The sequence below is a fragment of the Grampus griseus genome (assembly GCF_964374135.1).
Source record: "Grampus griseus genome assembly, chromosome: 11".
Taxonomy (NCBI): domain Eukaryota; kingdom Metazoa; phylum Chordata; class Mammalia; order Artiodactyla; family Delphinidae; genus Grampus; species Grampus griseus.
In genome coordinates, this window is record NC_139005.1 from 85,803,800 (window position 1) to 85,819,227 (window position 15,428).

Sequence of the window (15,428 nt, forward strand, 5' to 3'; positions counted from 1 at the left end):
GACAGTGTGTATATCACCATTCAGTCACCATTCAGCTCAAAAAGCATGCTCAGGAAAATTGACCAGCTAACACTAAATAGGAAAATGGAGTGAGGAGGAGGTTAAAAAAAGAGGAATTTCCCAAAACAAGTCATCTCTCTTAGAGTATTTGCAGGACATGGTTAAGCACATAGTCCGCACTGAGTTGGCCAGCAGGATCCAGATGCAAAGACACATCCAGCTCTTACTTTTGCCCCTAGTATTCTTTCTTTAGAAGGTTAGATGGAGAGGTGGATATTCTGTACACAGGGCCACTGTGTGCAGAGACCAGATAGAGCCTTTGGGTAAATTTAAAACAGTACCTCCCGGAAAAAGGAAGCCACAGGAATGGAGTCTCCGGCTGGATTTCAGCCCCCCTCCATGCCCTCAGCCAAGCACCTTCAGGCACTGCAGGATCTGCACAACCTTAAACAACAAGACTGGGCAGCTGGGTGAAATGGTAAACTACGCTTAAAGAGCATAAAACAAACAAACAAAACACCACATTTTTATTGTTGTTTTCCTCAGCATCTTTCCCCAGTTTTTCAGCTTATGGTATTTCCATCTCCCACGTAAAACCACACTTGCCCTGTTCCATGAGGTTCTGGTAGGCCTAGCATCACAGTCCCCTCCCCTCCAGACCACATAATGACAAGTGCCTGGAGCAGGCCTGAGTCCTACCAGAATTTCACGTATTTGTTGGCTTATTATTTCCTGAATGGCTACTAGATCCTGGGGCTGCCCCATTAACAAAAGAGGCACTATTCTTGCTTCAAGGATTCTTCCTTGTAGTGGGGAGGAACAACAATCAGGTGAGCAAATAAATGAGATAATTTGTGGTAAAGGCAGTGAAGGAAACAGTTGATAGAGCAAAGAGTGAATGACTTGCAGGGCTACTTCAGAGGGGAAGGCCTCTGGAAGGGTGTTTTCTCACTTCCTTTTGGAAGGAAATAATTCTGAAGCTGTCACTCTGTCTTCCTCCTCAAAAAGCTCCCTCTACCACCACTACCACCACCACCACCACTAACACTTGGAGGAAAGCTCATGTGTGTTAGAAAAGGATCCACAGAAACAGAGAATCAGAGCTAGGAGATGATGAGAGGGTTCTGACATCATGATGAGAATATCTATCTCATTTATTTAAAGCCCGTTCCATCTCTGTTCTTCCCAATTATATGGGCCAAGAAATCTCCACTGCTTAAGCTAGTCTGAGTGGTGTTTCTGTCCTAACATCTGTTTTTTAAATAATGCAATTTGGAAGTACTAGGAATTACCTTGCTACCAGTGCATGCCACGGACCACATACCACCGTCTTGCACTGAGGAAAATGCGTTTATTTTTATTTATCCTTCATTTTATCCAGTTTATGAGTGATCAGTTATTCTAATGCTTGCATATTGACAAGGTCTATTATCTCCCTTAAAGACTCCTTAAATTTTCTTCCTTTAAAGAAATCACTTAGAAACTCATTGAATAATAGTTACAATCAAAATACTTTGTGGTTGATTTAAAATAGGTAATGTACACATATGCCACTAAATAAAAAGTTGGTTGGGTTGCTCTATATTGTTATTCATCCATGAATGAGTAAAAGCAACTAAAAATTTTAAAAAATAAGTGAATAGAACTGGGCAAAGTTTCCCCTGGTTTTAGGTGCTTTAAGTTAAAGAATACCAGTGGAGATATTTATGGGTTACTCTTTAGCTACCTAATAGGTAATTTTAATCTAGTACCAACATAGCCGAAAATAAACAGTGTCTTTAAAAGTTTAGGTTAGCTTAGGTTTAAATTCTCAATTCTCTTTGTAAGTTATAAAGCAAGCAATCTCTAGGAAAAAGGAATCCACTACTTTATTTGCTAATGGCCAATGTTTGCACAAAACAGGTTTCCAAAAAAAAAAAACAAAAAGCATCTGCAGCAGGTAAAACAGGTACAGTGATTAACATTGTGGCTTGATTTTTTTTTTCCAAATTACTACATGAAAAAGAAGTATTATCTATAGTGCTCATGTAAGGTCAATAAAAATATCAGGCATGATTCAAAAACCCTAGATTGAGTGGCTATATCAGATGCTGTTATGTAGCAATTTTGTTCCAAAGACTCTTTAGGTGTTATGTGGAGCCAACACAGGGGCAAGTCTATTCGAGTGCCTTAAACCCTTGTTACTCAAAGTATGGTCCACGGTGCAGCAGCACTGGTATCACCTGGGTGGTTATGAGAAACGCAGGATTCTCAGCTCCCATGCATAACCCAACCTACTGAATCACAACTTGTGCTTTTAATAGCATCTCCAAGTGATTTATGTACACATGGAAGTTTGAGAAGCACTTCCCTGAACATTCAAAAAAGAATCTGATTTACACCCATTAGACTAAAAATTAGATGTTGTCAGACTTTCAAATGTGAACAAAGACATGAGAACTGGTAACACATACAACACCACTAGTGCAAGTGTAAACTGTACAACCACGTTGGAAAACAATTTGGTATTATCTACTAAAACTGAAGAAGCGGGCTTCCCTGGTGGCGCAGTCGTTGAGAGTCTGCCTGCCGATGCAGGGGACATGGGGTTTGTGCCCCGGTCCGGGAAGATCCCACATGCCGCGGAGCGGCTGGGCCCGTGAGCCATGGCCGCTGGGCCTGCACGTCTGGAGCCTGTGCTCCGCAACGGGAGAGGCCACAACAGTGAGAGGCCCGCATACCGAAGGAAAAAAAAAAAAAACTGAAGAGGCATATGCCCCACATTCCAGCAATTCCACACCTAAGTACATACTCTGAAGCAACTCTAGCTTTGTACACCAGGAGACACATAAAAGAATATCCTTAGCAATATTTTCACACTAGCAAAAGAACTGGAATTAACTCAAGAAAAAAGATAAATGGCGGGACAGTCACACAATGGAATATATGAAGAAGGGGATGATAAGCAAGCACAAATTTCAAGAGAATGGTTACATTTGGGGAAGTAGTACAAAAGCACACAGGGAACTCCAAAAGTAGTGGTTATATTTTTTAAGCTTGATGGTATATATGTGTTTATTATTGTTTTTTAAACATTTTCATTACATCACATGAGTGCTTCAGTCACATGAGTGATATTGTGACAGATTTTCTTACTCCCATTTGTTGCTCCCCTCCTATAAGATGATTGTTTTCTCCACCTGTTGCCATGCTACCTGCAGGGACTATGGGAGGATTATACTGCCTCACATCCCCTGACATCAGGTTTGGGCATCTGACTCATGATGGCAGCAACATCTACAAACAGAAATAGTTCAGCTATGGCTTCTTTTCCATCTGACATGGGAATGACATGTCCTAGGTAAGTGCTGCTTCTTCAGACTGGGTCCTGGGACAAAGATAACACACAGAGCTGCAGCAACCTACAAGCAACATGCAACACGAGAAAGAAAGCTTTGCTGATGAAAGCCACTGAGAGCGCGGGTTTACCACCACAGCATGATCTAACAAAAGCTAACCAAAAAAGTAAATATTTTAAAGAAGAATCTGAACCACAGATTCCCATCTAGTTTAGTTTAAGAGAATCTCTCTGATATATGAGCACATAAGGATTCCGTCTATGGTTAAAGAGTTTGAAAACAGTGTTTTCCAAACATTCAGATCTCATTAACCAAATTTCCCCCCAAATTTTACCAATTTAAAAATGATCTTTCCTTTAAAAATAAAAATGCAGAAAGGACAAAATCTTGGACTAAAAGCCTTTCCATTGAGCACATTTAGATTTATCAAGAACTCACTTCATGCTCCCTGTGAAAGCTTTGTCATGGGCCAGCATTAATCTATAGAGTTGTGTCAGGGAACCACTGACTTAAAGGAAAACAAACTAATACAAAACAATCCTGATGAATTCAACTGTAGTTACGAAAACAAAAAAACATTAACACTAAAATTGCTTCTTTTTAGAAGAAAAAGAATTGTATTGTATGTGTGTTGATTTACTAAATCAGTATCTTGGAGAAAATCTGCCTATCGTGCTGGAAGAGGCATTCTGTTCCATTGCAAAGGTTAAATAATACACTTGAAAAATTCATCAGAGCTGTGAGTTAGCAGGTCTAAGTCACGCCTCATTACTAAGAGAGGCAATAAATGGAAGTTTAACACTTTGTTATCTTCCCATAACAACAACAAAAAGATTATCGCACTTAGTCTAAAATCTCAAAACTTGTTGGGGGGTGGGTATTTTACATTTGTATAAGCACACATAAAACCACAGCACTATCTCACACACACACACACACACACACAATAACCTAGAAGTCAAGCCAGCTTATGGTTACTGTGTATTCTTAGTTTCACCACTCTGCAAGTGTGCATTCTGCTTTTTTAAAATTAATATTTTATTAATTTTAAAATAATAAATAATAATTTTAAATTAATTTTAAAAATTATTAATAACAAAATAAATATTTATTTTGTTTATTTTTGGCTGCGTTGGGTCTTCTTTGCTGCGCGTGGGCTTTCTCTAGTTGCGGCAAGTGGGAGCTACTCTTCATTGCAGTGCGTGGGCTTCTCATTGCGGTGACTTCTCTTGTGGAGCATGGGCTCTAGGCGTGCGGGCTTCAGTAGTTGTGGCACACGGGCTTAGTTGCTCCGCAGCATGTGGGATCTTCCCGGCCCAGGGCTCAACCCATGTCCCCTGCATTGGCAGGTGGATTCTTAACCACTGCGCCACCAGGGAAGTCCCCATTCTGCTTCTTTCATTTCCTCTGAATATATGTCTTCTGTTTCTGTTTGTTATGAAGATGTAGATAGTCACCAAACAGGATGCGTTATGTGGTCAGTTAAATCAGATTTCAGAGAGGTCATGCCAGCCAAAACTAGCTAGACCTTAGCCAATATTGCACAAATTATTTTCTTGTTTTATAAAAAATTTTGGTACATTCTTTTGAATAATATCCAGTAAGTACTTAATTGAATAGCAGGTTCACACAGAAGGATTATGTCTATTTAATTTGCTTTTTACAGCACTCAAACCGCAGGCTGCCTTTACGGCCGCTCAGTCTTCTTCCACTACGTTCATTTAAAGAATGAAACTTGGGCTTCCCTGGTAGCGCAGTGGTTGAGAATCCGCCTGCCGATGCAGGGGACACGGGTTCGTGCCCCGGTCCAGGAAGATCTTACATGCCGCAAAGCGGCTGGGCCCGTGAGCCATGGCCGCTGAGCCTGCGCGTCCGGAGCCTGCGCGTCCGGAGCCTGCGCTCCGCAACGGGAGAGGCCACAACAGTGAGAGGCCTGCGTACCGCAAAAAAAACCCAAATAACTGCTACCTCACAAATACTGTCCTCCCCGATTAAAAGGCTCACCTCTAAAGTGGAATTAACGTATCCCCCCCCCCCCCCCCCCCGCCACACACACACTTTTTTTGCTTTGGTTGAAATGCATAGAGTTAGCTCCTAGAAAAAAAAATGCTGACTTTTTGGCTTAAACTGGAAACTGTCTAATTAAACTGAATTCAAGCACTCACACAGGTTTCATTTAGGTAACATTTAGGTAATTTAGGTAGTGATGTCAAGCTTTCTTGATCTGGTAGTCCTGATACTCTCTAACAAACACAGAAGCTTGAGAAATCATGGGCATGATTCAGCTCCTGATATCCCAAAGCTAAAGGACTCCATAAAACAATCACTCATTTCTAAGACTGCCCACTGATAGAACAGAGTAACATCATAAAATTTATCAATCCTCAAGTTTCTATAGGCCTAAAAGACAGCCAAACATTTGTAAAGAATTTGTTTGAGCCCAGAGAAAGAATCAGTGGGTATAATAAATCTTCGGTGTGATAAATCCTCAATACCTCTCCAATAATGTTCCAGAGGAAACCAGAACCAGACAACTGATTTGTTTTCAGAATCACAACCCTCAACCCCACTTAAAAACATAATTTTTTAAAAAGAATGATTTATTTGGAAGAAGGATACACCGAAGACAAGCCAATGAATCAACTAAAACAAAATCCGCAATTGAACCATTTCCGCTTATTGAGAAAATGTTGACAGAATAAATATAGTGTGTGTCCAAAGAACTAAGTGTATTGCATAAACATAGTACAGTTCATTCTACCAAGTGCACTGACTGATACTTGGTAGAATGAACTTTGATTATATTTATCCCCTATCAAATCAACTGAAAAGTGAAAAAAAAAACCCAATCATTTAACTAGATTCTGATTAGATTAAGAGCAATACAGATTTATAATACCGGTAGTAAACAATGACCAGAAATATCACTTAGTACTACTGTTTGAAACAACTCGGTGAATAGTTGGTAGCAAAGGAGCAAAATCAGAGAACTGTTTTGAAGCCGAGAAACTGCTTTTAAACAACAAAAGAGTATATTTCTCCCATTTTAAAACATTTCTTACATGTATCTTATTCAAAAAAACTACTTAACCACACTCTTACAATTAACTTGCAACTGACATTCCTTAACTTCCTGCAAACTACTGCTGAGAACATCACCACCTTATCAATCACCCTAGATAGAGTCACATGAAACTTTACTTAGAAATTATAGCTACAGAAAGCCTTGCTACTGAAAACTGGTATTTTTCTTTTTCTTTAATGAAGATTGAGCAACGCTTTTATTTTACTTCAGCAACAAGGAAACTTACAGCTACATCTGAAACTCACATCTATGATCAATTTATTCATCTTAATGTTACACTCCTAGTTTTATTTTCTCTGGTAGTGGTTTCATAATTTTTTTAAAACCCAATATTTCTTGTAAATGTTATTTTTTATAAAGTGACTCAACACCTTTGTGTAAAAGGTAGTATACATGAGAATAAAACATAAATAATACATTTCCTTACTGGTTTTCCCTGGCACTTATAAATCTGAAATACCTAAATTTAGAGACTAGGTAACTGGAGTTCAGCATTTCAAATGAAGAGAAATTATTATTCAGAACTCACCAGAAAGTATACTTTCATACTTTTAGCCTTAATACAACCTTATACTCTTAAAGAGAATTCCATTTTTAAAACGCAAACACACTTCTAGTGCCAACTTAAAATATACACTTTATTCTTCGTACAATTAAAGTGAAAACTGAATATAAAATCTTCCAGAATTGTAAAGTGCAGAGTGGATAACCATGTGTCAAAGTAAAAATCTTCTTTCTAAGAAAAGGAAAAGGGAAAAATGATTTGCCACGTGTAAGGTTAACATTTTCCTTCTACATTTGAAGACCAAGAGTGCCCCATAATTTTCATGGTGATCTCATTCCAAATATTTACTCAGAGCCATTCTACCCCTCCAGGGGCCCTTCTCCTCCCCTATCCCTGAGGAAGCAGCACGCTACACCCTGCTGAGCAGGCCACATAGAATTACACTACCTTCTACTAGGTGACGAAACAGGACAGCTCCCAAACCCAGTGAGGTCTTCCTCAGGTGGTGGCCTACCATCACCTTCCCTCGCTGGGACACCTTCACAATGGTACCACCCAGGGAGATGACACCAATCTTCCCCCTTCCCAAACTGTACTTTCCCTCAATACTGCTCCCTGGTACACAGACCTGTGAAGGCAGGGCAAGTGCACAAACTCACAGCAAGAGGCTCTATTAGATTAGGTGAACCACAGGTACACAGTGTTACCTTACTCAACTATTTTGGCATCAAACTGAAATAATGATCTAACTCTTTCAGTATCTTTACTCTCTGCAATCAAGTCTCTCCTCTACCCTTTGGTCAGAGCTGCGTACTTTTTAATTCAAATACCAGTTAAAAAAAAAAAAAAAAAAAGGAGCCCAAGGGCTCTAAGTCCAACTTGAAGTTCAAACTAAAACTACCCTCAAAGTCACCCCAGAACAACTTAGTTGCCACATACTGGCCTTTGCTCATAAAAATATCCTGACTACCTTTCTTTCCCAGCTCATTTGGAAATGGTGCTTCTAACATCCACTGGCATAGAGTTCTATTGTTTTTCTATTTTTCACAGAAGTGATATGTGTTCGATGCAAAATAAACAAATAAATCAAGGACAAACAAAGTTGTTTATTCTGGAAACCCAGCATCCAGAGATAATCACTGATGATATATTAGTGCGTATGATAACTTTATTGTTGATATATTTTTTCTATATCTATGTTTAAAACAAAAATTGGTTCATATTACACACAGTTTGGCATCCTGCTTTTTGCACTTCATAAAATATCAAAAAAGAGTGTCTTATCAGTATCCTACAAAGTTATTTTTAATGGCTACTTAAAATTTCCTCTTTCTAAAACTCCCAGGGGCTCTAAAATTTCTTCTTTCCTACTTCTCCCCCTCCACGGTTTCCAGGTCGGAACACAACTAAAAGGCAACATTCATGCAATTAATACATCCTAAACACTTCCAGAAAACTAACATTCCACTGTATTCACAGCAATTATTTCATTTATATTTTATATTGTTAGATGATCATGAATAAACAACTGTGTCTGTGCCACCAAGTTCCAAGGAAGGGCCAGGCTGCCATCAAGTCTGCAGTGTGTCTCCCCCATGAACCATGACATATAATTCAAAATAACTCCAAACAAAATAAGAGTCACAACAAGGTACAACTTTTCCTAGAAAGACTATTTCATTGTTTCTTTAAAAGTCACAAAACATTAACAGATGGCCAACAGGCACATGAAAAAATGCTCAACAACATATTAGAGAAATGCAAATCAAAACCACAATGAGGTATCATTTCACACTGGTCAGAACAGCCATAACCAAAAAGTCTACAAATAATAAAGGCTGGAGAAGGTGTGGAGAAAAGGGAGCCCTCCTACAGTGTTTTTTTGTGGGAATGTAAATTAGTGCAGCCACTATGGAAAACACTATGGAGGTTCCTTTAAAAAACTAAAAACAGAACCACCATATGACCCAGCAATACCACTCCTGAGCATATATCCAGAAAATATGAAAACTCTAGTTCACCTCAGTGTTCACAGCAGCACTATTTACAAGAGCCAAGACATAGAAACAACCTAAATGTCCACTGACAGATGAATGGATAAAAAAGTGGCATATATATACAATGGAATATTACTCAGCCATAAAAACAAATGAAATATTGTCATTTGCAGCAACATGGACGGACCTAGAGATTATCAAACTAAGTCAGACAGAGAAAGACAAATATTATATGATATCACTTATATGTGGAATCTTAAAAAATAATACAAATGAATCTATATACAAAATAGAAACAGACTCACAGACATAGAAAACAAAATTATGGTTACCAAAGGGCAAAGGGAGGGAGGGGAAGGGATAAATTAGAAGTACGGGATTAACAGATACAAACCACTATACATAAAAGAGATAAGCAACAGGATTTACTGTTTAGCACAGGGAACTATATTCAATATCTTGTAATAACCCATAATGGAAAATAATCTGAAATATATATATTAAAAAAAACTGAAAAAAAAATTCAAAATATTATTTAATTTTTTTTCTATCTTTTGGTGCCCCCTTGCTAATGCTCAAACACATGCTTACATTGTCTATTAAGCACTGCCTCCTGGGATTGAGAAAAGAGTAGGTTTTGTTCCAAGGAATAATATGAGTTTAAACTCAGATGATAAAATCTATGCACAATCAAAATCCCAGACTTGAGCACACAGACTTCAGTCAAACACATTTCGAAATGGAGAATATTAACTGCTTGTTCAAAGTTGTGTTATTCATGTGGAATCACTGGCAAATGCTTTATGCTGTGTTTGAAACTGTACAAAGCTTCCCGAGATATATGCAATGCTTTCATTATATGAATAAATGGATAACATGATTTGCATTGAGTGGTTTTACGGGGGAATTTCAAGTGACTTATTCAGCAAATCTCCACACTTCAATTAAAAGAGACGATTTGCTTCCAAAAAATTAAATGTGAAGAAGTGTCAACACACTAATGATATTGACAGTAGTTTAGAGGCTGGGTTCTAAAGTCAAACTGCTTTGGCTTAAATTCTGACTTTCACTAGCTATGGGACGTATGCCTCTATACTTTAGATTCCTCATGAAAAAATATCTCCTCCATTGGGTTACTGTGAGAATTAAATGACTTAATACATGTAAGGTGCTTAGAACAGTGTATTGAGCCTTCAATAAATATTAGCTAGTTACCATCATCCTTATTCATTATTATATATTTTTGTAAAAGGCTCAAAACCTACTTTCCACCTCTTTCTCCCCTTACTAAGGAACAGACTAGACCACAGAATCACAAAAATGTTATACAGTGCTGTATTAAACCCCTACCTTATAATTTTCAGATCAACTGTTTTGTTCCTACTTTCTTTAAAAAATAAACTGAAGTTTAATATTTACATTGTATACACTGCACTCATCCTATTTTTCATTTAACTGCTAGCATGCTATAAAATACTGTATATCTATAATGACCAGTATATACACAGAACAAATGGTACCTATATATACTGAACAACACAGGTCTTCAGGAAACCACAATGTTTTAAAAGGAAAAAAGAAGATGAAAGCTGGAATAGGAAGTAGCTCTAATACTGTTGTTAAATTTAAATATCATATCTAATGTACTTTTTTACTTTTAAAAAGGTATCTAAATAACATTTTTACAATTTACAAGTAAAACAGACTACCTTAAACCATTAGTGTAAGGTTTATTCTAGACTAGAGAACTAAGTCTGCTCAACCAGAACGAGAAATATTACAAAGATAGAATCCATCATGAGTTTGCCTGGGGTTATTCTGAAACCTATAATCCAGAAATGACAGACAAGAATTCTCTGACTTTTTTTTTTTTCCAAAGAGTACTAGAACATTACCATAAAAAATCTTTACTGTTTGTTATGTAAAAGATAGAGGAAAGTGGCAGATAAAATGAAGAAAATAGGCCGGGCTTTGGACTCTGGGCCTACCTATTAATTTTGCTTTTTTGATCATAGATATAACAGTCTGCTTTAAATCTCAGGAGAATACACTGGTTAATAATGAAAAAGATTTATTTCCCCACTAAATGTTCTTTGGCCTGATTACTTTCCTATATTGTTTATTCATACCTTGCCAGGAATATGAATAGCTTATCAAAAAGCCACTCTCAGAATTAAAAAAACCCACTTCTTCAAAAAACTAAAGTCTAGGGAATTCCCTGGAGGTCCAGTGGTTAGGGCTCCATGCTTCCAATGCAGGGGGCATGGGTTTTTTTTTTTTTTTTTTTAAACATCTTTATTGGAGCATAATTGCTTTACAATGGTATGTTAGTTTCAGCTTCACAACAAAATGAATCAGTTATATATATACATATGTTCCCATATCTCTTCCCGCTTGCGTCACCCTCCCTCCCACCCTCCCTATCCCACCCCTCCAGGCGGTCACACAGCACCGAGCTGATCTCCCTGTGCTATGCGGCTGCTTCCCACTAGCTATCTACCTTACGTTTGGTAGTGTATACATGTCCATGCCTCTTTATTGCTTTGTCACCGTTTACCCTTCCCCCTCCCCATAGGGGGCATGGGTTTGATACTTGGTCGGGGAACTAAGATCCTGCAAGCCATGTGGTGTGGCCAAAAAAAAAAAAAAAGAACTAGAGTCTAATCCATAAGTCCTCCCAAATACTTAAAAACTTAAACCCCAAAAAAAGGAGAACAATCACCCATTCTACAGAACATCAAAACCACTGAAAGCAAAAAGAATAGACTTTGCTTGTATGTACTTGTATAATCTTTTCTGAAAACCTAGGAGGTAGACATGTTCATACACTACAGTTCAGGAAACTGAGTCTCAGAGAGGTTAAGTAATTTGCTCAAGTTACAAAGTCAGTAAAATAAAGACACAGGACTCAAATTCACAACTTTCTTACCAGCTAATGATAAAGCAGAAATGACAGGCATTCCCTGTACACCAGTGTGAGTGGCCACGGAGACGAGGATTACAGAACAAGTCCTTCAGTGCTCCCTCCCAACTCCATGCGCTACACCGGAATCTAGCAGGTTGGATTCAAGTTATTTTTGAACACAGCTGATTGCTCAAGAATGGAAACAGCTGCCTCCCAAGTCTCACCACCCCCCCCATTCACAGGTGAATTATCTTCTGCCTTATCTTCTGTTAATAAATAAATGAGCAATTATTTACTGAAGACCCAGAAACGTAACCATACCATAAATTGCCCTTTTTATAAGTGCCATATAATGTGGTGTAGAAGGAAGAGACCACTTATATCTTTAGTATCTCAAACGCTCTTGTTTTATAATACATAATTGCACTTATTTACATGAAGGTTGCTCTTTACTAGTCTGTGAGCTTTTGATACAAAATTCTGCATATTCCCCACTCAGTATTAGTCAAAATGTAGGTGGTGTCCACTAAAAATGTTGAAAGAAGGAGTGCACGAAACATTGACGAGTTGAACCTTAAATAACAACATTTAGAGAGATGGAGAAAAAGAAGGGGAAGTACGTCCTAATGAGGTGGCTGGCAACCAGGCAGACGACTGCTGGGGAAATGGATAGGCAGGTCTGAGTAGAAGATCCGTATCACCAAGCAGCAAAAAAACTGGAAGATCTGGAATTCCTGACTGCAGGGTTAGGACTTCATTTTCTAAATTAGGCCAATGGTTTCTGAACATTTATTTTTAATGCAGGGGAATGCTTTGTTTAAATTAAACCCTACTCGAAACCCCAATATAGAAAACAGGTAAAAGCAAAGCCGTACCGGTTGAAGCCCCACTCAGTCCCCATCTTACCTAACTGAGACGCCCCCAAAGCCCCTCCTTGGAGCACAGTTTGAAAACCACTGGGTTAGAAAAAGGTCTGGAAGGACAGATACCAAAGTGCTCAGAGCACTGACTTCTGGAGAACTGGGTTGGCCTAGGTTGAGGGAGCAGGGTAAGGAAGGACTTGAAATACTATTTTCACTTTTTAAATCCTGCCTTTTTTTAATATTATTTGAACTTTTGTTTATATTGAGCATTTTACTTTTTAATTTCAAAAGAAATAAGATACCATTGATCTAAAAAAGCATTTTTAATGGTTAAATTTCTTCACGAGAATTGCCACATTTATTTATTTTTTTAAAGAAGATGTTGGGGGTAGGAGTTTATTAAATTATTTATTTATGGGGCTTCCCTGGTGGCGCAGTAGTTGAGAGTCCGCCTGCCGATGCAGGGGACACAGGTTCGTGCCCCGGTCCGGGAAGATCCCGCATGCCGAGGAGCGGCTGGGCCCGTGAGCCATGGCCGCTGAGCCTGCGCGTCCGGAGCCTGTGCTCCGCAACGGGAGAGGCCACAACAGTGAGAGGCCCGTGTAACGCAAAATAATAATAATAATAATAATAATATTTACTTATTTTTGGGTCTTCGTTTCTGTGCCAGGGCTTTCTCTAGTTGTGGCAAGCGGGGGCCACCATTCATCGCGGTGCGTGGGCCTCTCAACAAGAGAGGCCGCGATAGGCCTCTCTTGTTGCAGAGCACAGGCTCCAGATGCGCAGGCTCAGTAGTTGTGGCCCACGGGCCCAGCTGCTCCGCGGCATGCGGGATCCTCCCAGACCAGGGCTCAAACCAGTGTCCCCCGTATTAGCAGGCAGACTCCCAACCACTGCGCCACCAGGGATGCCCCGAGAATCGCCACATTTTAATGAATCATTTCCTTATAGCAGGATATTTTCTTGACTAAATTATACTGCAATGAAAATGAACATCTTTGTGCATAACACTTTCTCCTATTTAGAATGATTTTCTTAGGATAAATTTATACAAGTTAATGGTTCCCATTTAAGTTCAATTAGTATTTTTTAAAAGTCATCCTATAGGGGCTTCCCTGGTGGTGCAGTGGTTGAGAGTCCGCCTGCCAATGCAGGGGACACGGGTTCGTGCCCCAGTCCGGGAAGATCCCACATGCCACGGAGCGGATAAGCCCGTGAGCCATGGCAGCCAAGCCTGCGCATCCGGAGCCTGTGCTCCGCAACGGGAGAGGCCACAACAGTGAGAGGCCCTCATACCGCAAAAAAAAAAAAAAAAAGATATATAAAATCTAATTTACAAAACTAATTAGCAAAGTTTCCATATCTCAAAAAATGTATAAAAGAAAAATCTGAAACAGAACTTGAAGCCTCTCTACCTTTCATGAATTTTTCATAACTTCTCTTGCCACTTATCAAAACCATACACTGAAACAATTTTCCTTCACAGTTGGGTTTCACTATCCAATTCTGTGAAGTCACAGTACTGTGACAGTACAATCATTCTCTGGCAACAAACTGACATCACTAAATTCTTAATTGTAAGTTCTGTTGGGTATATGGATGTTCTATTTTTACTTCTAAGATCAAAATCTATTTTCTGTTGCCTCTCCATTAAGCTCATATGATTGATACATTTTTTTTTCTTGGACAAGAAAGTAGGATTTATTGGTGCGCGTGAGTAAGGAGGGGACAGCGCCAAGGCTCTCGCGAGTGCAGGGCCCGCCATCTGTCCAGGGGGCCACAACGAGGGATGCATTCGACTCCACAGCCATCCGGGATAAGCCGCTTTCCTGCCACCATGTTTTCAAATTTGTCCGCATTAAACTTTGTAAATCCCCATCTTGCAGATGTGGATCTTCTGGCGGCCAGGGAACTTGAACTTGGCCCTGCTGTGGGCCTCAATCACATGTTCCTTGTTCTGCAGCTTGGTGCCAATGGACATCATGACGTGGCCAATGTGGACCCTGACCCCTGTGCCCTGGGGCTTTCCAAAGGCACCACCCATACCTGTCTGGAGCCTAGACTGGGGACAGCATGCCAGTCATTAATGTCCACTGGAAAGGGCTGTCTTCGAGGTCCCTTAGGGCAACCTATACAGGCAACAGGCTGCATACACTACCGAGGAGGCTGCTGTTTGCAACCATTGCGCACCAGGCCCCCATGGGGAAAAGAGCACAGTTGGCTGGATTGGCTGCAGGTGATTGATACATTTTAATCAATGTATTCTCTTTGTCCCCAGCCATCTTTATAAAACTGCCTTTTGGTGAGTGCTCAGAGAATGCCTATCTGTTCAAACAAAATATAAATGGCTGCCCGATTGCCTCCTCCTGTGAACAGCCTGCAATGTTCTGTACTTCTTGAAAGCAGAAACCCCAGAGTCAGAAAGTCTGTTGTTCTTTTTCTTATCTCTACTACTGTTTTAGTATAACAAAAGTACTTTTTGTTAAATTAACTTTTTGTTAAATAAGTGAATGGAGTTCTATCACTAATGAATCCAACTGGGCAAAAAGAATTTCTAATAAAAACCTTTTTCCGGCTTCCCTGGTGGCGCAGTGGTTAGGAATCCACCTGCCAATGTGGGGGACACGGGTTCGAGCCCTGGTCCGGAAGATCCCACATGCCACGGAGCAACTAAGCCTGTGCACCACAACTACTGAGCCTGCGCTCTAGAGCCCACGAGCCACAACTACTGAGCC

The 15,428-nt window shown here is 39.6% G+C and overlaps 1 protein-coding gene across 3 annotated transcripts in view; it reads right to left on the reverse strand.

Annotated features, from left to right (window-relative positions):
• Window positions 1–11,965, reverse strand: part of SLC41A2 (solute carrier family 41 member 2) — a 120,846-nt gene extending 108,881 nt beyond the window's left edge. For 2 of the 3 annotated variants that reach the window (XM_082665055.1, XM_082665057.1), the window contains exon 1: window positions 11,855–11,965. The gene's annotated coding sequence lies outside the window, so the exon portion shown is untranslated. Of the gene's footprint in view, window positions 1–7,375; window positions 7,492–11,854 lie in introns of those variants that run through there. The other variant, XM_082665056.1, reaches the window with a different exon arrangement.
• Window positions 11,966–15,428: the final 3,463 nt, after the last annotated feature.